The sequence below is a fragment of the Petaurus breviceps genome, unplaced genomic scaffold, assembly GCF_028583685.1.
Source record: "Petaurus breviceps papuanus isolate PSGF00001 unplaced genomic scaffold, PetGlider_PUasm1.0 185, whole genome shotgun sequence".
Lineage (NCBI taxonomy): Eukaryota > Metazoa > Chordata > Mammalia > Diprotodontia > Petauridae > Petaurus > Petaurus breviceps.
In genome coordinates, this window is record NW_027185797.1 from 9,149,370 (window position 1) to 9,174,760 (window position 25,391).

Genomic DNA, 25,391 nt, shown 5'->3' on the forward strand with positions numbered 1-25,391 from the left:
GTTCTGGGTGGGTGCCATATTTCAGAAAGGCCATGGGTAAGATGAAGAGTGCCCAAGAGGAGAGCCACTGAAAGTGGTGACAGTTGTCAAGCTGGGACATGATAGCTGAAGGGCCATCCTGGGGAGGAAGAAAGGAAAGGACGGGGAGGCGTGGGTGGAAATTAGAGGAGGCTAGGTTGGACTGAACAATAAAGGGTGGAATGGCCCGCCTCTAGAGGACCCCTTTCCTCGGGATCCAGGTGACCACCTGGCAGGTATGTTGTCAAGGGAATCCTCGTTCAGGTTTGGGTTTGGGTTTGGAACATGCAGGGTGTTCCAAAAGCTGATAATCCTTAAAACTGCAGTAAGACTCTTGGGACCAGTTGGCCCATGAGATCCTGTGAGTCTGTGAGTGGTGACTGGATGGGCCACTGTTGAGCAGGACTGGAAGGTCCCTTTGGCATTCATATCAGACATGGTAAAAGCTAACTGTTGACAGGAGTGGGCAGAGGACCAGCTGTTGGTCAGAATGATTGGTTCAGATGAAGGTGGCTCTTAATGACCAAGATCTGAATGTGGTGCAGTATGGCCAGACACGCCATTTGGAAGTAACATATTGGACCTTCATTTGAAAAGTCTTGGTAATTACCTTATGACTAATGAGGTGGCATCATCCTTATGAGGGTTCTTTTGTTCCAGACCTATAATTTCATCAAGATAGGGAACTCCCAAAGAGGAAATTTCCTTCTTGTCCTAAAGTCAATGATTGTTCTGCAGCTTAGAGCCCGTGCGTGGGGACATGTGGAGATGGTCAGAGGAAGACCGTGACCTTGGGGCCCTTGACTCCAAGGCTTATCCTCTGTCCCTCGCACTTCATGCTGCCTCTGACCAGGATTAACAGAAACCATGTTTGTGCCTTAAATTGGACGATTTCAGTCCAGTGTTCTTTTTATTTTTGCTAATGTTTTCCTAAGGTTCCCTAAGCATCCAGCTCCATGTGCTTTGTACTGTCAAAAAAGCACACCAGCCTCAAAAAAGACAAATTTAGATTTAATTATGTGACTGTTGCTGTAAGTATTGGGTGCTTTGTCCCACTCCTGTTAATTAAGTGTTTGACTATGAGCAAGTCATGTAACTCCTCTGAGCCTTGGTTTCCCTATGAGTACTTCATGTCTGTGAAACTTAACATGTTACATATCAACCAATCAATAGGAATTTATTAAACACCTATTATACACAGGTACTTTGCTAGGCACTGGGCAAAACAAAACTAAAAAAGAAATAGTCTGTGCCTTTCAGAAACGTACAGTGCCATTTACATGGGGAGCCAAGTGGTGCAGTGAATAGAATGCCAGGCCTGGAGTCAGGAAGACTCATCCTTGTGAGTTGAAATCTGGCTTCAGACACTTGCTAGCTGTGTGACCCTGGGCAAGTCACTTAACCCTTATTTGCCTCAGTTTCCTCATCTGTAAAATGAACTGGAGAAGGAAATGGCAAATCACCTTGGTATCTCTGCCAAGAAAACCCCAAACAGCATCATAAAAAATGGCACACAACTGAAACATCGGAATGACCACTACCACCATCACCATTTACTTAAATGAGTATATACAGGATATATAATGGTAGCTAGCATTTATTTATTGCTTTGAGATTCACAAAGTGCTTTATACATGTTCTCTCATCTGATTCTTGAACCTACTCTGAGGAAGGTGGTACCCCCATTTTACAGATGAGAAAACAAAGGTTAAATGATTTGCCCAGGGTCACTTAGCTATCAGGATTCGAACTCAGGTCTTCCTGACTCCAAATCTCATATCTTCCCACAATGTCACCTAGCTGACTTATTTAACATCTCTAAGACCACGTTTCTTCATTCAAAATTGGAATAATAATAATAATTATAAGGTAGACCAATCGGATGAACCTTAAAGCGATATAGAAAATTGACGATTATTTGTCTCCCTGAGCCTTATTCTCCTCATCTGTAAAGTGAAAGCGTTGGGCTAAATCATTCCTCCCCTCTGTGGATCCATGCTGTATTTAGTACAATGGGTGGTAGAAACAGCAGCCTCAGTCACATGACCTTAAAAAGTACTAATGATGAGATCTGCCAAATTGTTGTGTTTTTTTTTTTTTAACTTTTTGGAGGGCAGTTGGGGTTAAGTGACTTGCCCAAGGTCACATGGCTAGTAAGTGTTAAGTGTCTGGAGGTCAGATTTGAACTCAGGTCCTCCTGACTCCAGGGCCAGTGCTCTACTCACTGTACCACCTAGCCGCCCCAGATTTGCCAATTTTTAAGACGGCTTTTCATTTTCATTTGATTGGAAGATGCTTGTGGTTTTGAGAAGCTTACAATGGTTATGAAATGTGGGAGAACTGGACATCCTGACGGCCCAATTGGCCAGGAGGGAAAAGAAGGATTTGTCAGAAAACGTGAGCTCTTCTTGTTGTCACTTGATGGTTTACCGAGTCACTTGGATTATAGTCCTAATTGAATTATTCTCACCGCTTGAGGGTCAGCTGTTTGTCTAGATTTCCAGTGACATGCCCTCTGAGTTTCCTTAGGATTTAATTTCCCTTTCTTCAGCTCATCTTCTGACACTGATTCCAAATTGAGAAAAGTCTGGGGGCGAGAGAGGAGAATGGACCTTTATCAGTCAAGTCCCTGGACATCTTTTCTTCGGAAGCTCAGACAGGGAGCTGTGCTCCATCATTGCGGCTGTCCCCAAGGATGCTTCCTGAGTCCAGTGATTGCTGATTCAGTCATTCCTTCTACCAGCTCAGAACACCTACAATGTACAAACCTCCCTCCATTAGACTGTGAGTTCCTTGGGGGCAAGGGCTGGTTTTAGTCCTGCTTTCTATCTCCTTTGGCTTTGCACAGCCAAAGTACATAGTACATAGTAGACGACGTCGTACATGTTGATAGACTGACCACTGGTAGGTATTAAGAGGTAATAAAGGAAAAAAGATAATTCCCACCCAGTGAAGGAACACCTTTCCCTCCTCTCATATCTTTGCCCCTTACCCTTAACTTATATGTGTCTCTGACTTCTCCCTTTATAGACTGTAAGCTCCTTGAGGGCAGGGTCTGTTTCATTCTTCTTTGTATTCCTAGAGCAGAAACATATTGCCTGGCACCTAGTAGGCATTTAATAAGTATTTGTTATCTTAAGACAGAGAGACTGGGTCTGATGACCAGTTTTGTGACCCTGGGGACGCGGAGGAGAATTCACGAACCCCAGGACCCTTCTAATTCTAGATAGTCTGATCATGCGACTCCTCCAAGACTATAAGCTCCAGGAGGGTAGGCATTGTGTCTCCTTTATCCCTTTTGTTCCCATTAGTACCTAAGTACTCAATAAATGTTCGATGAATGAAATGAATGAATGAATGAAACAATGATTCTCATAGGGAAGATGAGTCATAATCTCTCGTCCTCAAAATCCTGAATCTACATCAAGCCTCTGATACAGGATTTCATAGAACCTTCAGAGTACTATATCTGATTCACTATAACAAGTAACTTATTCATCGCCTGCTGATGGCAAGGACCTCTGCTAGGTGCTGGGGACACACAGGCAAAATCAGAGCTCCCCCTCTTTCCAGGAGCTCCTGTCTCTTGGCAGGATACAGCATGACCTCAGATAACTACAGTACAGCTATATTTCTTTTCTTAGATATCTTATACTGTGCTTTCATCCAAGAAAATGTCCCTATAGCTGAGGAATTGAAATGGCAAGTGAGGTAGGCCAGCTCAGGTCCACAGTCCCAGAGTATGGTGGGAGGCCTGCTAGCCTAAGGGAAGGTAGAGGGTCAGTTTTTTCTGTTTTTAACCTCACCCTTGTGGCTTGTGGTGACATTCTAAGGATTGATGACTAGTTATCTAGAAACTGGGGCACACTGTTTGGGAGAGATTAAAAATGTTGAAGAGAAAATAAAAAAAATTTACGACTAAGAGAGGAAGGGAAATTGGAATGATCTCCTGACTTCAGGTGGATGTGAATGGCCGGCAATGGCTCACTATTTGCAATAGGGATCTCCAGACACTGTGCTAGGAAGGGCCTCCATGGACAATGGTTCTGGAGCTGGAAGGGACCTTAGAGGCCACCTAGCTGAACTCCCTCATTTTCAAATGGAAATGAAGCCCGTGGAGATCAAATTTGGGATTCCATGGGGTTTTCTTGTCAAAGATACTGGAGCAGCTTCCCATTTCCTTCTCCAGTGGACCCCCATTTTACAGACAAGGAACTGAGGCAATAAAGGTTGAGTAACTTGCCCAGGGTCACACTGCTAGTAAGTGTCTGAGGTTGGATTTGAACTCAGATCTTCCTGATTCCAAACCAGGTGCTCTAATCACTGTAATACCTAAGGGCTAGGGCTTCAATTACTCCTTTGTTAAATGAGAGAACTACTGCTATCCCTTGCATTTACAAATCTATGGTCCTATAATCCTGTGACTTCTGAAGGCTCCATGAGTCTGTTCATTTCATACCCTTCCTAGTCTCAAGAAAATAAATTGGACAGTGGACTAGAGTCTATTTAAAAAATTCAGACATTTATATACATTACTAATTGCCTGTGTATTGAAGGACAGGATTAGAATTCAAAAGGAAGAAGGCAAATTAAAGGAATGACCCGAGTTAATTGGAATGAATGACTTGAATTTGTTGACAATAATTATTGTAGTAGGATGAACATTAATGAGCTTCATTTATCTTTATATCTCTGCCCTTCTCCCCATTCCCCGTGCCTAGCATGGTGCCGTCCTTAATAAATGTTTGTTGAATATTGTTTAATTAATATGAAATTGGAGAGGGTTAGCCGGTGAGAATTACCTTCAGATCCATTCAAATCCTAATTTTCTAGGATTACTTGAGGTTAAGGCAATGTGACAGGATAGAATGAGTGAGTGAGGGTGAGGATGGGGTGAAGGTGGGGGAGCCAGTTAAATGCCTGAATATTCAGAGGAGAAATGGTAAATATGAAGAACGAACTAGCCTAAGAGCTTTGACAGGAATTTTATTCTTTCTTGTGAAATCCCAAATAACTGAGTGGTTATGAAAGAAATTTAACTGAATAAATAGGACAGGATCCCAGAACATAAGCCCCATGCCCAATTTTACCATCTGTCTCAACTGGAGCCACCTGGGTATTAGAGGCAGAATAGGCTGCCCCCAAACTCCCTCCCTCCCTGCCCCCCACTTCCTGCAGTCAGCCTGCCCATTATCGTAGCATACCCTGAACCACTGGATGCTTCCAGATAAGCCCCCAGCTTCCAACTGAAGAGCCTTGTATATAACTTAAGAAATACGTGCTGAACCTAATTGAATTAAAACGTGTCCTTTTTCATGAAGCTGGCCCTGAACACCCACCTTCCTCTGAACTCTCCTAGCAATATGTTTCTATGCAATTCATTTGGCAGCAAATGCCCTGGATAGTGACATCTCTACTGTAGCTGCCGCGAGCTGTTATTTAAACCTCTCATTTAATAGTCCAGTAATCACGTCAGTGAATAGGCTTAATATTCAGCACTAGGGAGCTGAGAGTTCTTCCATACTCCACCCCAACCAGACCACGCTTGACTGAAGCACTGTGTTCGGTTCTGGCTGCCATGTTTTAGGAGGACATTGATAACCTGGAGACCATCCAGGATGGTGAACGACCTTGATGTTGTACCATGTGGTAGGAACTGAATATAGTTAGCTCGGGGAAGGGACAACAAAGACCAAAAAGGCATCAATACAATTTTATTTATTTTTTTTTGGGGGGGGGTTAAGTAACTTGCTCAAGGTTACACGGCTAGTTATTATTTCTGGGTGTGGTGCTGAGTATCTGAGCCCGGATTTGATCCAGGTCATCCTGACACTGGAGCCGGTGCTCTTACTCGCTGAGCCACCTGGCCACCCCTAAGCAATTGGGGGGGGGGTTAAGTAACTTGCTCAAGGTTACACGGCCAGGTGTTTCTGGGTGGGTGCTAAGTGTCTGAGCCCGGGATTCAATCTCCAGGTCTTCTCAACACTGGAGCCTGTGCTCTTACTCCCTGTGCTACCTGGCCGCCCCCATCAATACAATTTTAAACATTGACTAACCAAAGCTGGAGTGAGCATGACATGTTCAGAAGAGAGTAATGAGTCTGACCTGATGGGAGTAGAAGGTGCATTTGGGGGAAGAGTAGAATGTTAGGTTGGAGAGTGGGTTGGAAGCATATTATTCTAAAGAGTTTAGACCTGGTGGGATTTAAAGTGACAGATTACAGGGAATCATCGGAGGTTCCTGAGCAAGGGGCAATGATAAAGGAACCATTTGGATTCCAGAGGGTTTGAGTCTCAGCTCTGTCACTTACTGGCCATAAGCCATTCATTTGCCTTCTCTGCCATTTACTGGCTATGTGACCTTAAGAAAATTCCTAGACCTCAGTTTTCTTATCTGTAAATTGGGAGTAATCATATCTGCCCATTTCTTCACTGAGTGGCTATGAGGATCAGATGAAAAAATGTCTGTGAGAATGTTTTGTAAATGATAAAATAGAAGATATATGTAAAATATTATTCTGTTGTGGACATAGTAGTCAGTTTGAGGAGGATTAGTCAGGCTGTCTACATAGGGGGTGTTGAAGGGAAGAAGAGACTGGAGACGGAGAGACCAGGTCTGAGGCAGGGGCTGTAATTAAGGTAACAGTTGCCTAGGAGGGAACACCCTGGTCTGATGTCCCCAGCTGCATGAACTACTGCATGAACCTGTCTCCTAGGATGGTGACAGAATCCATGAGTTATTTCAAAAGAAGAAAAGAAAAAAATCTGCCCAAAGGGTTGAATATAGATAATGAAAGAAATGGGAACATCAAAGATGTCTCTGAGGTCAGGAGTTCTTCATCTGAGGATGCATGAACTTAAGTTTTTTTTTTTAATTTTGATAACTATATTTAATTATAATGATGATAAACTGTAAAAGACTTAGCTACTCTGATCAACACAGTAATCCAAGACAATTCCAAAGGCTCTATGATTAAAAATGCCATCTACCTCCAGAGAAAGATACTGATGAACTGAGTGCAGATATGTGTCCTCTTTTTACTTAATTTTTCTTATTTTTTGAGGGGGGAAGGGAGTGTGTTTTCTTTTGCAATATGGCTAATATGGAAGTATACTTTGCATGACTTTTAAAAAGCCCGTATTTGGATCACTGGTTTCCTCTGCAATCCTGCTTTTAATTTTGTGTATTTAAAAGCATTCTTTTATTGATGCTGAGTGAACTGAACAGAACCAGGAGAACATTGTACACAGTAATAGCAACATTGTGCGATGACCGACCTTGATAGAGTTGGCTCTTCTCAGCAATGTAATGATTTAAGTCAATTCCAAAGGACTCATGATGGAAAATGCTGTCCACATCCAGAGGAAGAACCATGGAGTCTGAATGCAGATTGAAGCAGACTATTTTCTCTTTGTTTTTTCTTTCTCTTGGTTTTCCCCTTTTGGTCTTCTTCTTCTTCCAAAACATGACTAATGTGGAAATGAAAAAAAAATAAAAGTATTCTTTTAAGAAGTGGTCTGTAGGCTTCCTCAGAGAGTCAGTGGGGTCCAGGGCAAAAATAAAGATGAAGAATTCCTATTCTACTTTGTAAATTTTAAGAGCGCTAGGATCACTTATAGAAATGGGATCATTTTTCCTCCTTAAAACTCTGAATCCTTTGCTGGGTAGGCAGTATGTAGCATGGAAGGGGGTATCTTATACAACTATTACTATGGAGAGAATTCTTAATCAAACAGGAAAGGGGTAATCATAAAAGACAAAAAGACAATTTTACTAACACAAAATTAAAAAGGTTTTTAATGAAGATAATCAATGTAACTGGAACGGGAAGAGAAGCTGTTGGGGGGAGGGGAAATCTTTATAGCAAAAATCTCCGATAAAGATTTTCAATCAAAGCTTTATAAATAATTGGTACAAATATGTCAGAACAAGAGCCAATTTCTAACAGATAAGTTGGCCAAAAAATATAAGCAGGCAGTTTTTTTAAAAAAGCAATTCAGCCATAAACAACCATATGCTCCAAATCACTAGTAAGAGAAATGCAAATTATAAATCTCTGGGGTTTCACCTCAGATCTATGAGTTTACCAAAGATGACAAAAGGAAAAAAAGCCATTCTGTAAAAGGACACAGACTTATACTAGAAAAGTCACTAAGCTGCTCATACCTTTTGACCTAGCATTACAATCCAAGGAAGTCCAAGAAGAAGAAAAAAGTCCTTTATAAATAAAAATACTGAAAGTGGTATGTTTTTGGTTTGTTTTTTTTTTTTTTGTGGTGGTAGTAAGTACTCAATGACTGAAAAAAAAATTGTGACATATGAATGTAATGGAATATTATTGTGCCATAAGAAACAGTGAATGTAAGGAATTCAGAGAAATCCTAGGCTTCTTGGGACTTATTCAGAGGGAGTTGGAGAACACAGTGACCACAATGATGTAAGAAGGGCAATAGTCAGAGCCATCAGAAATCTGAACAGTCCATTGACCAAATGTGACTTTGAAGCATTGTAGCCAAAACACACACGTCTTCTGAGCAGAGAAGGAGTGAAGAGGGCTATATGACTGGACATGCCCCATATGTTGACTTGTTAGATTTTGTTGTTCAGTCATTTCAGTCATGTTTGACTTTCTGACCCCATTTGGGATTTTCTTGGCAGAAATACTGGAGTGATTTGCCATTTCCTTCTCCAGCTCATTTTACAGATGAGGAAACTGAGGCAAACAGGGTTAAATGACTTGCCCAGGGTCACACAGCTAGTAAGTGTCTGAGGCCAGATTTGAGCTCAGGAATATGAGTGAGACCATGCACTCTGTCCACTGTGCCACATTGCTGCCCCTTTGTTAGGTTTAGCTATATGTTATTACAGTTATCCCTTCTATATTATGACTTTCCCCATTTCAGTTTTGATATATTATGTGTTGGCATAAGAAATTACTATAAATGGGAATTTTGGGGGAGTTTTGCAGAAGTTGTGGACGACACACAAAGGCCAGCAGATGACAGAAAAAAGTTCAGAAACTCAGAAATGCAGAAAATATGCCTGTGACCAAATCCTTAATCCAAATTTTACAATAAGGTACTGTAAACACCCCGTGAAGGAAAAAGAAAAAGTTGAGACTCCTCTGATAGGAAGGGAGGACCAAACAATTATACACGGATTTTCCAGATCAAGGAGGTGCCTCACCTGTAACCCTTGTGATGCGGAAGGGATAACTGTATAAGGAAGAGTTCTGTAGAGGAAGAGGAGGGAGGGTCATTGGGAAGCAATGGGGATGTCAGAGAGAACCAAGGCATTAATAAGACATTTGTTTGAGATGAAGAAATATTAAATGTGACATAAACAGAATTTGGAACAGGCTGAAAAAAACGCATACTGTCTTATGAATGATGGATGATTCAAGTACCAATAGTGAAGTAGGTACTAGTGTGTTCCGGGTTGAGAAAGTTAAAAAAAGAAATGTATCTTTATTTTTTCTTTACATAAGTAACAGAGATTAAAAACAGACACACCCTAGAAAAACTACTACAGATGTTCAGAGTTGGGCATGTCACCACCTGTGGGACCGTGGGCAAGTCCCTTTGTCTATATCTACACCACAGTGCCCTCATCTCTTCAACGAAGGGGTCGGACGGGGTGATTTCCAAAGCCCCTCCAAACTCTGTGTCTATGATAACCTCTTCATTGGGTTATCATCTACCTACCGTGGAGATGTGGACCTCAGCCTTGCTATCAGTGATGTGACATTTGAGTTGAGAAAGCGAAACTAACCTACGCAAAGCAACTAGAGAACAGTGCGGCACGGCGTGTAATATGTGGTTCAGGGTGAGATCAGTGAGAGCCAGAGTAGTCAAGGAAGGCTGCGTAGAGAAGGTGGGGTCTAAAGAAGGTTCTCTGGAGGGTTACGTTTCTCATATTTCCTGAGTTTTTGTGTGTAACACAAAACCCAACTTTTTTCCCCCCTCTGACTCATTGAGTTAAAAAAAGCAAAGGGAAGTACCTTAATTTTTTTCAGGAATAAACAACAATAACCAGCTCCCCCACTTCTCCCTCCCCAAAAAGGTGGCATGCTAAATTTTAATAGGACATTTCCTTTCAAAAGGAAAATTTAAACAGTATTATATAAATAAATGATTCCCTGAGCTAATCACCTGGGGGGCTCGGGGGCTCGGAGGGAGGGTATGGGGCAGCTTTGCTGTAGGATGGCCGACTGCTCATTCCTCCACCCCCTTCCAGTCAAAGGCCCAGGTGTATGTCTTTCCCCCTTCCATCAGTCAAGGTGGCTGCCTCCTGCCTATTTGAAAACCCTCTTCTAGCCAAGCGGAGAGTTGGTTCAAGGGGAAAATTACTCTTGAGGTTGGGAGATAGATCTTTCTGTTTTCCTGTTTTTGTGTGGGTGAGGCACTTAACCAAAGGAGGTAGGTGGTTGGACAAAATGGCAACTGAGATCCCTTCTCTGTAGAGCTACAAGCCTAGAAGTATGTCCTAGAAAGGTTAAACAACTAGCACCAGCAAGCATATGCTAAAAATTCTAAAGATCTAACACATCTACACCATATAATTGTACTTTGGATTATTGTTATTTGGGGGGGGCGGGGCTCAGAAAGACCCAAGAGATAGTTTAAAAAATTGAAGGCAGGTAACCTTGTCCTGAAATATGGCTTTAGCATTGCAAGTGAGTGGACTGGAATTGGTTGAGTACCATATTACTTTACATGCAATTGAGAAGCAGTGACAATTTTCACAGTAAAGTGAGTCACTTAAGTGCCATTATAGTTCATAAATTAAAGTTCATTAGCATCAATATTTTCATTGGAATATAAAGTGTTGCCAGTGTCATTTATATGGGCTCCCTGCTAACCATTAAGTTTTCCATGACTGGAGAAAGATGATGAATTTTATTATAGTTTACATTGGATACAAACATACCTTTTTTTTTTTTGTAAATTAACTTTGAATTAATATTTCAATAGCCTGAAAGACTGAGTGTTGTTATGAAAATAAGATTTTCTGTGTCATTCTATGATCCCAAAACACATTCTTTTACCCAGAACTGTGAGTAGGTCTATAATGTCTCAACTTGTAATAAATTTCTTTCTTGTTTTATAGAAATGAGTGGTTTATTTTCCTAACATTGTCCAGAATCCAGAGGAGGACAGCCAGGATAGTGAAGTCTTGAGTGCATATCATATGAGGAATGGTTGAGGGAACCCACAGATGATTAGCCTTGAGAAGAGAAGATATAAGGAAGTAGGGGCAGGATTAGGAGAGCTATCTTCCAAATTTTTAAATGACTGTCATGTAGAAAGATTAGACTTCTTTTGGTCCCAATAGTCCAAAGTAGGAGCAATGGGTAGAAGTTACAAAGGGGCATATTTAGGCTTGATGTCAGGGGAAACTTAATAACAAAAGTGGAATGCACTGTCTTTGGGGGTGGTAGGTTCCTACTCACTGGAAGTTCCCAAGAAGAAACTGGGTGATCATTTGTTAGGTATATTATAATAGAAATTCCTTTCAAGTATGGGCTGGGCCAGATGGCTGCTGAGATCCCTCCCTGCTCTCAAATTCTGATTCTGTTTCAGTTAACATTAGATGACTTGACTTGAATGTCATATTTTTGTCTACATATACAAAGTGAAATAGAAATACTTAACTGAAAAATTCAAGCCAAAACTGCTTTGGCTCAAATTATCAATATTTTCTTTTCAAGTAAAAGTCTTATTTCCATCTAAATTACTTGAATAATTTTTTTGGTTACATACCTTTTGGACACAAAGATATGGTTTAAGTTAAAACTGAGTTGTATGGTTTTTAAGATCATGTTGATAGTACAAATAGCAAATGTGGTTTTTTTTTCAATAAATTAATTTTTTAAGAAAGATTCCAAAAATCCATTGTGATCGGGGCACCTGCTGATTTGGGATGGTTTCCTAACAGCCTTTATCTGCACTTTCTGATGATGAGGAGACTAGTTCAAACAGTAGCACGTAGTTGTACCAGTTAAATGGAATCCAGAAAGGGTAAAATTTCTGTTTGCTTTCTTAAGGGTTGGTACTAAGTACACCAAAGTTGTTTCTTCCCCCACTTAATGGTATTTTTTTCAATTATATGTAAAGATAGTTTTCAATATCCACTTTTATAATATTTTGAGTTACAAATCTTTGTCTCCCTCCCTCCTGTCCTCCTCCCCAAGACAGCATGCAATCTGATATAGGTTATACATGTACAATCATGTTAAACATGTTTCTACATTAGTCATGTTGTGAAAGAAGAATCAGAACACAAGGGAAAAACCAAGAGAAGGAAAAAAAAAGTGAAAATAGTATGCTTCAATGTGCATTCCGACTCCATGGTTCTTTCTCTGGATACAGATAGCATTTTCTAATCATGAGTCTTTTTGGAATTGTCTTAGATCATTGTATTGCTAAGAAGAGCTAAGTCTGTCAAAGCTGATCTTTGCATAATGTTGCTATTACTGTATAGTGTTCTCTTGGTTCTGCTCACTTCACTCAGTATCAGTTCATGTAGGTCTTTTCAGGTTTTTCTGAAATCTGCCTGCTCATCATTTCTTATAGCACGGTAGTTTTCCGTTATATTCATGTACCACAACTTGTTGAGTCGTTCCTCAATTGATGGACATCCCCTCAATTTCCCATTCTTGGCTACCACAAAAAGAGCTGCTAGAAATATCTTTGTACATGTGGGTCCTTTCCCCTTTTTGTGATCTCTTTGGGGTACAGACCTAGTAGTGGTATTGCTGGAACAAAGGGTAAGCACAGTTTTATAGCCCTTTGGGCAAAGCACCAAATTGTTCTCCAGAATGGTTGCATCGATTCACAACTCCATCTGCAATGCATTAGTGTTCCAGTTTTCCCACGTTTTCTCCAATATTTATCATTTTCCTTTTCTGTCATATTAGCCAATCAGATAGATGTGAGGTGGTACTTCAGAGTTGTTTTAATTTGTATTTCTCTAATCAATAGTAATTTGTAGCATTTTTTCATATAACCAGAGATAATTTTAATTTCTTTGCCTGAAAACTGCCTGTTCATATCCTTTGACCATTTATCAATTGGGGAATGATTTGTTATTTTTATAAATTTGACTTGGTTCTCTATATGTTTTAGAAATGAGGCCTTTAGGGGAGGGATGGGGGGATGTGAGAGGGCAGACTGGTGGAAGGAGTAATCAGTATGCTTGCCATCTTGGGTGAGGTTAGGGGAGAGATGGGGAGAAAATTTGGAACTCACAATCTTGTGGAAATAAATGTTGGAAACTAAAAATAAATAAATTCCAAAAAAAAAGAAATGAGAAATTTATCAGAAATACTGGCTATAAAAATTGTTTACTAGCTTTCTGCTTTCCTTCTAATCCTGGTTTCATTGGTTTAGTTTGTTTAAAATCTTTTTAATTTAATGTAATCAAAATGATCCATTTTGCATTTCATAATATTCTCTATCTCTTATTTGGTCATAAATTCTTCTCTTCTCCATAGATCTGACAGGTAAACTATTCCTTGCTCTCCTAATTTGCTTATGGTATCAACCTTTATGTCTAAATCATGTACCCATTTCAATCTTATCTTGATATAGGTTATGAGATGTTGGTTTATGCCTAGTTTCTGCCATACTATTTTCCAGGTGTCCCAGTATTTTTTTTCAAATAGTGAGTTCTTATCCCAGAAGCTGACTACCACCTCCCTCAATGTGCCTTTCCTTCTATCAGCCCCCCTGCTTTTCTTTCCCCTCCTACTTTCTTATAGGGTGGGATGAATTTCTATACCCAACTGAGTGTGTAAGTTATTCCTTCTTTGAGCCAAATCTGACGAGAGTAAGGTTGGAACAATACTCAATGATCCCTTCTTTCCCTCTATTGTAATAACAGGTCTTTTATACCTCTTCATGTGATGTAACTTGCTCTATTCTGCCTTACCCTTTCCTCTTCTCCCAGGACACTCCTTTTTTTCACCCCCTTTTTTAATATCACATCAAAGCGTTTTATTTGAAGATCACATTTTCTGTTCAGCTCTGGCCTTTTCATCAAGAAAGTTTGAAAGTCCCCTATTTCATTGAATGCCCATCTTTTTCCCTGAAAGATTATGCTCAGTTTTGCTGGGTAGCTGATTCTTGGTTGTAATCCAAGCTCCCTTGTCTTCCAGAATATCATATTCCAATCCCTTTGATCTTTTAATGTAGAAGCTGTTAAATCCTGTATAGTCCTGAATGTGGATCCTTGCTATTTGGATTGTTTCTTTCTGTAATTTGGCTACAATATTTCTTGGAGTTTTCATTTTGGTATCTCTTTCAGGAAGTGATCTGTGGATTCTTCCAATGACTACTTTACCCCCTGGTTCTAGGGTATCAGGGCAGTTTTCCTTGATAATTTTTTTGAAAGATGCTATCTAGGCTCTTTTTTTGATAATGACTTTTTTTTTTAATCCAATAATTCTTAACTTCTCTCTTGGACCTATTTTCCACATAACTTGTTTTTTCTAGTTAGGCATTTTACATTTTCTTCTATTTTTTCATTCTTTTGATTTTGTTTGACTGATTCTCGATGTCTCATAGAGTCATTAGCTTCCGCTTGGCCAATTCTAATTTTTTTTTTTTGCCTTTTTTATTTTGGAGGGGGATAAGCAAGGCAATTGGGGTCAAGTGACTTGCCCAAGGTCACATGGCTAGTAAGTGTTAAGTGCCTGAGGCCAAATTTGAACTCAGGTCCTCCTGATTCCAGGGCTGGTGCTCTATTCACTGTGCCAAGTAGCTGCCTCCCAATTCTAATTTTTAAGGATTTTTTTTTCCAGTTAGCTTTTCTATCTCTTTGTCTATTTTGCCAATTCTGCTTTTAAAGGGGTTGTTTTCTTCAGTGGATTTTTTTCCCCATTTGGCCAATTCTGTTTGTATTCAAATTTTGTACTTCCTTTTCTAAACTATTTACTCTTTTTTTGTAATTCTCCTATATGACTCATTTCTTTCCACATTTTTTCTTCTACCTCTCTCTTGATTTTTAAAATCCTTTTTGAGCTCTTCCAAGAAGAGTTTTGGGCTTGAGACCAATTCTTATTCTTCTTTGAGGCTTCACACGTAGGCATTTTGACATTGTTGACAAACTCTCCTGAGTTTGTGTTTTGATCTTCCCTGTTGCCATAGTACCTTTCTATGGTTAGGGCTCTTTTTGTTTTTTGCTAATTTTTAAAAGTCGACCTCTGCTTCTGGAGCACAGGTGTCACTGTCCCAAGCTTCTTGTTCTGGGGGTCATGGTCACTGACTTTCTGTGTTGGGGCTTCAAGTACTCATGTCTCGCCCACTCTGCTGGAGTGGCCCAGCCTTGTTTTGCCTGTTGTGCTAGGATTGGAGGCCTCACTGCTGGCCTGATGAACAAAGACCTAGGGACCTCAGTTGGTGATCTGTGCTGTCACTAAGAGCCTCCCGCTGGCTTGCCCAGACAGCATCTTCACTGGGCTGTGCTCTGCTTTTATCCAAGTGAGATAGACATTTCCTGAAGTCCATCTAAGTTATGTTAAGCTGGAAAATTGTTTCACTCCATCGTTTTGTGGGTTCTGTCACTCCGGAATCTGTTTAGAGGCTAAATTTAACGTTTCTGTGGGAAAATGAGGAGAGCTTAGGCAACTTTTCAGCTTCTCTCCATCTTGGCTGTGCCTCACACAAAAGGTTTTTAGATGATATTCTTGTCACTCTTCCTTTGTATTTTTCCTTCTTCAAGCAACAATCTCAGCCTGAAAGAACAGAAATGCTTAGCCATTTGGTGTTAGTGTACTTGTTACAGGTTCAATTTCTGATGTTGGGTTGTTCATGACATGGGATGCGACAAGCTATTGAGTTGGTTAGTTCTACCAAGAATCATAAAAATATATTATCCAGGGTCTTCATGAATACAGGTCCTTGCTGTAATTTTTATTTTTTTAAAGGAATAAATTTATTTTCATTTTTCCCCCCAAGGCTCCTTTTGAAGACTTAATTCCTATAGTCTGTCATTCTGATTTTGAAGAACAATAAAAGTCTCTTTCCCTGATCTTCTGCCCTTTGAATTTCCACTGAGGTTGATTGGCATTTCTCATGAAGTCCCTGGAACTGTCCCTGGAATTTCTGCCAATAAGAGCTCTTTTGAAGGACTGGGAAATTTAAAGGTGTATAATTCTTAAAGGGACATACGTCTTCCAGAGAAGTCATTTATGGTCCTTCAAGGACCTACAGTTTTATCATTAGGAGGACTCTCCCTTGATTACGTGATAACTGGCTTTTGAGGGCTCATGTGGCTGAAAAATTTATCACCTCCTTGGTGAAAGGCACATAAGGAGATGGGTAAATGGAAATGGTGAAGCATGTGAAGGAAGGGTGCCTCAGAAAGTTTGCGCAGAAAACCATGGCAGCTCTTTCATAGTTTGCCTTACTTCTAGCAAAAGCTGCTACCTTGAGGACAGATAATCAGTAGTTGACTATTTCTGCTTCTCCTTAAGGCCTGATGTGCTCATCCTTCTAAAGTACCTTCAAAGGGGCCACCTGCATCCTGGGGTCTGTTTCTGGTGTCCTTGGGAGGCATGTCAAGGCTCAGAAGCTGTCTGGAAAATCCTGCAAGGGATCTATGGAGCAGCCTGAATTAGTCGCTCTTCCATTCCAAGTTAGTATGATTGAATGGAAGAAAGGCCAGCCTACAGTTACCCAACCTTATGTTTCTGTGTATTTTTTAAAGGACAGGCATCCCTTTCTCTGGTCCGTTCCCCACTTGTTTTCACCAATGACTCAAATCAGGTTGGAGATATAACATTTTGCTAAAGGGATTATTGTTGAAACAGTTGGGCTGCTCATAGGACCCTGGTCTTGATCAAGACACTAATCCTTTTTGTTTTGTTTTAAACTAACAGAATCAACCAATAAGCGTTTATTGAACACCTACCCCATACTGTTCTCTGTGCTAGGCACTGGGGGTCAAAGCAGTTAGTAAAAAGTAAAGTGAAGCACTTTGGAAACCCTAAAGCTCATGTAAATGCTGCCCCTCTTCTTTCTCCTCCTCCTCTGAGGAGATATCATGAACATATAAAGGGTGGCGCAAAAGTCTTTGTGTGGTTTTAAGCTTTAGTGGTTAGTGCATACAATGGCCGTAGGATATACGGAGTAAATTGAGTAATAGGAGTGTGTGTAGAGTAACTACAAAGTACATACAAGATATTTGGGGAGGGAGAGCACCAGCAGTTCCTCAGGAAGGTGGTGCTGGAGCTGCATTTCAATTCCGATTGCAATTGGAGGGATCAGTCTTAAATAACAAAGTCTGAGCAAATCAGTTATGATGTGCTCATCTGGGAAACAGCAGAAAATAATTGTCTTCTAAAGTACCAGGGCTCTGGAAGCCCAGGACTGGTATTTTCACTAAAACTTTTGCTTACTCATATCATTGGCTTTTCTTCCTCCTTCTGTTGACAAATCATGTTAATGTGGGGGAAAGGGATGAGTGGGCCAGATGTGTTTTCCACAGACTGTCATCACCTACCACCTTTTGAGGACAAGCCATTACACATGAGATGAAGTGTTCCGCTCTAACATAGCAGAAGCTGAAGCCAACTTTTCAGGATTCAGAGGATAAATTAAATTGTGCATCATGCAACTATTTCAAAGACCAACATGCAAAACCCTAAGAGCTGGAGAAGCTGTGATCATTTAAATCATTCTCAAAGACAGGCTCTTCATTTTCTTTTTTTTGTCACGGAAACCGTTGGCAGCTTGGAGAAACCTATCAACTTCTTCTCAGAAGAAGGATTTTAAACAATTAAAGGAAATGTCAACATTCAATTTTCTTTCCCATCCAAGTTTACAAACCCCATAAAATCCACTCATAGAAACTCAAGTTAAGAAGCCATGTTCTTACTGCTAAGTGAAGTGGAGCCCACGAATGAGTGTGACTATCATATTCAATCTTTGTATCTCCACTGCTTATCATAGTACCCTGAATAAGGTGAGTACCTCATAAACATTTCTGGTATCACAGAATGTCAGAGTTGGGAGAGACCCCAGAAGTCATCTCATTCAACAGCCAGGATAGACAAACAGATAAATAAATGGAGAAATGAGTAGATGGAGAGATGGTAGATAGATATCTGGATTGGTGGATGGACAGATAGAGTAGTAGATGGATATATAGGTAGAAAACAGATAGATGTATAGAGAGGCACTGGTAGATAAGTATAGATAGATGAATGGATAAATAGTGTTAATATATGTTTTGGTTTACTTTTATTAAGCAGCACCTCAGAATTATATGCAGTCTACTGAATTATACTTGCGTTTTATTTAACAAACAGTTTTTTTATTGTTATAGGACTTGATTGGGCAAAGTGAGAGGAGGTTACATTTTTACTCATTATATTAACCTATTTTAATAATAAGTAGGATCCTGTCAGGCCTCAAAAGGGTGTTGTGAAGGCCAGATACAATGACAGATGTGAAAGGACTCTGCAGAGTTAAAATAGGTCAAGAAAAGAAAGCATATTAGCTTTCTAGCACGAATCACAACTTTATGGATTTCTTTGGTAGCACTATGGAGTCACATTCTTTAACTCAAGAGATAATTTGAGAATAATATTTCTATAGAGCTTACTATGTGTCAGGCGTTTTACAATGGTTATCTCCTTTTATTCTCTCAACAACCATGGGAGGTAGGGGCTATCATTACCTGTATTTTATTGTTGTTCAATCATTTTTCATTCAGTCCAACTCTGTGACCCTATTTGGGGTTTTCTTGGCAGAGATACTGGAATGGTTCGCCATTTCCTTCTCCAGCTCATTTTACAGATGGGGAAACTGAAGCAAATAGGGTTAAGTGACTTGCCCAGGGTCACACAGTTAGTAAGTGTCTAAGACTGTATTTGAACTCAGGAAGATGAGTCTTCCTGATTCCAGGCTTTGTGCTCTATCTACTGTGCCACCTAACTGCCTCAGATATATATGAGTACAAATTTGCCTGTATTTTTGGTTAGATTACAGGGTGTGGGTTGGTGTGGTCCCTAATTGCCATTTATGTTCTAAGAATTTATTGAGAGTAATGCTATGTCCTACCCACCTTAAAGATTGTCATGAGGATCAAATTATTTAATGTGCACAGGTGCTATAAACCCTGTAAAATAAACCCTATAACACTGTCTAATCCAGTGGATTCATAGAGTTCCCTAAGTCCTGGAGGGATTGGAGAAGGCTTATGAAGGACATAGAATTTGAGCTCAGATATGAAAGGTCACATCACTCAAATAAGCAGTTATAGAGAAAGAAGACCCTATAATTATTGGGCTACATATCAAATAGAGACAAGTGCTATCTAATGAAAAGTCATAGAGTAGGTAGGTTGGATAAGGTGGCTTCTAGGACCTCTCCCAACCCTGCCATTCTTTGATACCAGAGACATTTATGAGGTACCCGCCATATGCAATGGAGATACCAAGATTGAACATGATAGCCGCACTCATTTGTGGACCCCAGTTCTCTTAACACTAAGCTTCTTAACTTGAGTTTCTGTGAATGGATTTCATGGGGTTCGTAAACTTGGGTGAGAAAGAAAAATCACATCTTTGTTTTCACTAACCTCTACCTGAATGCTAACATTTTCTCTAATTGTTTAAAATCCTTCTTCTGAGAAGAACAAGCTGCCAAAGGTTTCCATGACAGAAAAAAGATGAAGAGTCTGTCTTAGAGAATGATTTAAATGCTCATGACTTCTTCAAGTCTTAGATTTTAACACGTTGGTCTTTGAAATAGTTGAACAATGCACAATTTTAAAACATACTCACCAATATTTAGTGTAGGCAGGGGTTTGTTGGAGCAACTCATATTCCGGCTTGGGAGGGAATTGTCCAATTTCCAGTGTGTGCACTTACATCTCTGAAATCTGAAGACACTACAGATCAGGGCTTGATTTACTATTTTTGCTGATTGTCTAGACTTAAATGATGGAGTACGCCTTAGCAGTGCAGATTAAACTTAAAAGTATGTTGTGTATACATTTATTTTTCCAGAGTGCCAGTTGTTAAATGTTTACCAGCATATTCTGGAGCGTAGAGTAAGACATTTATAAAAATTCAGGGATACCTTCTGGATGTAGATCATGGAACTATGATAAGATGGAAATTTCTCCTTATTGTACATGGCACATAGAGGGAATAAGCAAATGCCACTTCACAACTATTATCTCATTTGATCTGGGAGGTAGGTACTCTTGTTATCTACATTTTATAGAAGAGGAAACTAGGGTAGAGAGAGATATTAAGTGACTTGCCAAGGGTCACACAGCTAATAAGTGTCAAAGGCTGGATTTGAACTCAGGTTCTCCTGACTTCAAGCCCAGTGCTTTATTCAAGTAGCTGAAACATTAAAATATAACTAAATGTATGTGTGTGTTTAAGTTAGAATAGAATGTTTATAGCAGAATAGAATATTCAGGTTGTTGCTAGTCCCACCACTTTGTGTACTAGCTTGTGATGTTACCTTAGGTTAGGGACCACTCATGGAGTCTGAGTTCATCCTTTATCTGTTGCAAGTACAGGAAAAATGTTTCTCCTTTCTATTAAGTCAAATCCAAAAGGATTCATTAAGCTCCTACTAAGTGCCAGGAGCTGTGCAAAGCATGAGGAGTAGAAAGAAAGGGAAAAACATGGCCCTACTCTCAAGGAGCTCACAGTCTACTGGGGGAAACATGCAACAATTCTATTCAGACAAGACTTACACAAGGTAGACTAGATGTAGTCAACAAAAGGAAGGTACTCGCATTTAATGATGTTTGGGAAAGACCGTGAAAAGATGAGATTTCTACTGAGACTTGAGGGAAGCCAGGAGATGGAGGGAAGGGGCAGAATTCCAGACATGGGAGACAGTCAGTGACAATGCCCCGAGTTAGGAGCTAGAGTGTCACGTTCAAGAAATGTCAGGGAGGCCATTACCACTGGATTGCCAAGGAGATGAAGGGGAAGATGCTGCAAGAAAACGAAAGACAAGCCAGATATCAACCATTGAACAAATAGTTCTTGAATGCCCACTCTGTGCCTAGCATAACACACATATAACAATCTAACAAAATATGTTGACTATATTTGGTGAGTACATGTCTCTTTTCCCAATAATAAAAAAGAAAATCTTTTCATTTGGAATGTTATATTGGCCATACTTTTTTTTTGGCGGGGGGAGATAGTTTTGAGAGATAATGTGACTTATTGATTAGAGGGCAGATCTTGGTGTAAGGAAGGCTTAGAGTCAACTTCTGCACATATATTTGCTATGTGACCATGAGAAAGTTGTTTAATCCCCCCAGTGTCCCCTGACAACTCTAGAAGACTGTAAATTATAGGTGAATAATCAGTCTGTTCCAAGAGGAAAGGTTTCTACATTGGGACTTCACATGAAGTCATGAGTCTACCCCACTCCCTGTCTCAGTAAGTAACCAATTAACCAATAAACATTTATTGAGTACCTACTATACTTAAAAGGCTCAAATGTGGGCCCATAATGAACTAGAATGTTCAGACTAGTTAACCGCTAGGCTAGCTGAAAGATGATTTCTTTTCAAGCTGTAGTAGATTTCTACCATGAGTCTCCATTGAGTGCTTGATTTTGTCAGTAGAGGGAAAAAGCTGACCAGAAAAAGCCTTGGGTCTTTGCAATAGTATATCTAAAATGCTAAAGTAAAGCAATTATAATATTATGGCAAAAAAAAAGTTTATGGATAGTAAAGACTTGAAGATTTATTTTCCTCATGGATTTTTCATCTTATTGTGACTCCTTTTTTCATTATTTCCCAATACCAGTATTTTTGTGTTGTTTTTTTTTATAGGAAACCATAATGCGTGGAGACATTCTGCTACTGATTAGGGCATTCTCTCATTTCTGAGCTTCCCCTTGAATTCGTCTGGCTCTTTAATAAAGTCCCTTCTGTTCTGGAAAATGTGAATTTCCATGTTCAAGGGTTTCATGCCCTCACTTAGGGCTGATCACAGATTTAATTTCATGCAAACCTGATTGAACATTTAAAACACAATGCACGCCTCAGGGATCTGGAGCCATTTTAATAAAATGTGTTTTTGTGGATAGAGTGACCCTTGGTTTTTTTTTTTTTCCCCTTCTCTTGTCTCTGAAGATAGAGTTGTTTTTTAAAAAGGTACTTTTACCACTGGCTTTTATGCCTTCTATCTTAGTATCCAAATCACAGACTCCTCTATTACTCATTGTGAAACTTTGAGGGAAATGATACGCATAAAAGTCAGTTGGAATTTAATTACCTGAGATGCAATTTGCTTATGAAATGGTATATATTCAAAAAGTAAGAGCAGTTTTGAGTTCCAGCCATAGAGGAGAGAATAATAGCTTTTCAAAATACAGATGAAAGAGATTTTCCTCTAAACTGGTTATGCCCAGACTAAGAGAATTAAAGTGATCTTAGTATAATATTTGACTGCATGTGTTTCTCCCCCTCCCCCCCTTGGGCCCATGATACTTTCCTTTAGTATGATTTTGTAACTCTAAGTTTTATCCCCCAATCCTCATACTCTGAATGTGAAAGAAATGAGGAAAAAATGGAATTCAGTTCAATGATTGAAAACTTGTCACAGATTTCATGTATAAATTAAAAGGTAATAGCTTTTCTAAGTTAAATTTTTTTTAATTGTTTGAAATCATCCAACTTAAGCTTAAACAGAATGTTCTTTATGGTAAAGATGATTTTTGCCTACTAATAAATCAACTTTTAGAGACAGGGAAATGTGTGAATGGGTTTGGGGGAAGGGAGTCATGTGATTTGCTTTTGGAACTGAACAAGACACTAGAATTTGGAAAGACTTTAGAAATCTCTGTAGTCCCCAGTTTCTCTTAGGGTAGTTTTAATGACCCAATAATACTGAATTGCTTCCAATGGTGTCTTACAGCTACTCACAATGCAATCCAGTGTTTCTAAAGACGCTGAGGATGACCTTGGTGGGCCATGGGGAGGCCTGTGGTGGCTTTGAGTAAGCTGCAATGTGTTACCCAGGGATATGGGGCAAAGAAGGTCATCAGAGAAGCAAGCACTTAACTCACTATGTGTCAAGTTCTGTGCTAAGTGCCCAGTAGGTAGGGCATTGACCCAGACATGTCAGGAGGATCTGAGTTCAAATGTGGCCTCAGACACTTACTATGTGACCTTCTGCAAGTTGTTTAACCCTGTTTGCTAAAGTCTCCTCAGTGGTAAAATGAGCTGGAGAGGGAAATGGCAAACCACTGCAGCATCTTTGCCAAGAAAATCACAAATGGGGTCAGAGAGAGTCAACTCAACTGAAAGAACTCAATAACAACAGTAAAAGTTAAATATAAGATTGTTTGAGGGCAAGGGCAATGACAGCTGGGGGAAAGGGTATTAGAGACTTCTTGTGGAAGGTGGTACATCTTGAAGGAAAATTCTGTGACAGGGAGGCACAGAAGAAGTGCATGCCAGGCCCGTGGAAACCCGGCATGGGGACAAGAGATGAGTGTCCTGTGTGAGGAACAGAGAGTAGGCTGGCGTGGCTGGCTCACAGGGGGTGGAAGGACAGGGATATCCATAAACCGAAACCTGGACAAATAAGTTAAGGCCTGGTCCTGAAGAGCTTTAAAATCCAAAGAGGCAATGGGGAGCCACTGTAGTTTACGAAGGAGGAGAGTGATGTGGCCAGATCTGTACTTAAGGGAAAACACTGGCTGGATGTGTTGAGGAGGGACGTGAGTCAGGAAAGACTTGAAACAGGCAAAACAACAAGCATTTATTTAGTGCTTGCTGTGTGCTAAGCCCTAAGGACACAAATACAAACACAAGCCAGGCCCTGCCCTCGAGGAGCTTGCATTCTAATGGGAGAAAACAACTCACAAAAGGCAGTGGAAAATCGGGGAAGACAGGGAACTCATATGAGTGATGGTGTCAGAGATGTCTAGGGGAACAGAACCAGGAGGGGAATGAATGTTGCCTGCTCTGGGTCCCAAATGGGAACAGGAGAGAGAAGTTCCAGGGCAAGGAGACAGAAGAGGCGAACAGACATTCGAAAATGAGAAGGACCCAGGCACGAAGGGAAGTTCCAGGGTGAGACAGCAGCTGAGGCATGGGAGCAAAGCCCAGAAAGTCTGAAGCAGAACCAGGAGGGTTCTGTCAATTAGGACAAAGTTGTAATGATGTAGGTGAGAGGCGATGAGGACCTGAACTAAGGTGGTAGGGGAGGGGTTGGATGTGAGAAAAGCTGGGAAGGGAGAAATGGCCAGATATGGCAAAGGACTGGATATGTAGAAGGAGGAGAGGGAAGAGTCTGGCTGGAGAACTGTATGTTTGGAAAGTGATACTCCAGACATTAGCAAGAATGAGGGAAAACTCATGGATGGCTTGTGAGCTATACATTATCCATGAAATGGCAAAATAATGGGCAGAAGACCCCTGGCACTTTGGGTGGGCCCCTGGGGCGAATTTATGGAAGGACATGTAGAAGGGTAACACAGGTTATGCAGGGTGAGTTACATTATTCACATTAGAGTGTAGAGACCACAGATCTCATTAATTTAGAGTATTATTATTAGGAGTATTACAGGAATACTGCAGTGCCATGATTGTGGGCCTTCTGTAAATGCAGAATACACTTTGCTGAAAGTAAGCAGTAGAATATTAATGCTGGGAATGAGTGCCAGAAGAAATCTAAGTCTCTCTCCTCCTGTATCTCTCTGCCTCTTGGTCTCTTATTTCATCTCTCTGTCTCTCAATGTCTCTTTCTGTCTGTCTCCCTTTCTCCCTCCCTGTTACCTGTCTCTCTTTCTTCCTGTCCATCCTACTCCCTCTCCATTCTCCCCCTCTCTTTCCCTTTCCCTCCCCCTTCTCTTTTCCATTTCTTTCTTATTCTTCCTCCCTCTCCTTTTCTTCCCTCTTCTCTTTCTCCATATCCTCCTCCATTTTCCTTTCCTTCTTACTCTCTCCCCCTTCTTTCTCTTTCTTTTCCTTTCCCTATCTTACTTGGTCTCCCTTTTATTTCTTTCCCTTTCCTTCTTATTTTTTCTCTCTCTCCCTCTCTTTCCTCTCCTTTCCATCTCCCTTTCATTTTTCCTCTCCACTTTCTGAAGTAGAATCTCATATGTCCAAATAACTCATGGAACCATGAATGATGCCGATATGTGGAAATCCGGAGAGTCTGGGATTTCTCCTGGATAACTTCTGGCTCCTTGTACTCCCTCCTTTCATCTTGACCCTGGCTTGACACGATACCTTTTGATACGGATTTCTGTCTAGCCTCCAGAACAACCCAGATAACTTGGACACCATATTCGGATCAGGACTACCCACAAAAGATTTCCCTGCAGCTACAGTTATGCTTGGGCTATCTGACACACCTCACTGAGCAT

General features: G+C 40.4%; 1 protein-coding gene across 3 annotated transcripts in view; it reads left to right on the forward strand.

Annotated features, from left to right (window-relative positions):
• Positions 1–25,391, forward strand: part of PLCL2 (phospholipase C like 2) — a 325,894-nt gene that overhangs the window by 207,568 nt on the left and 92,935 nt on the right. The window lies entirely within an intron of this gene.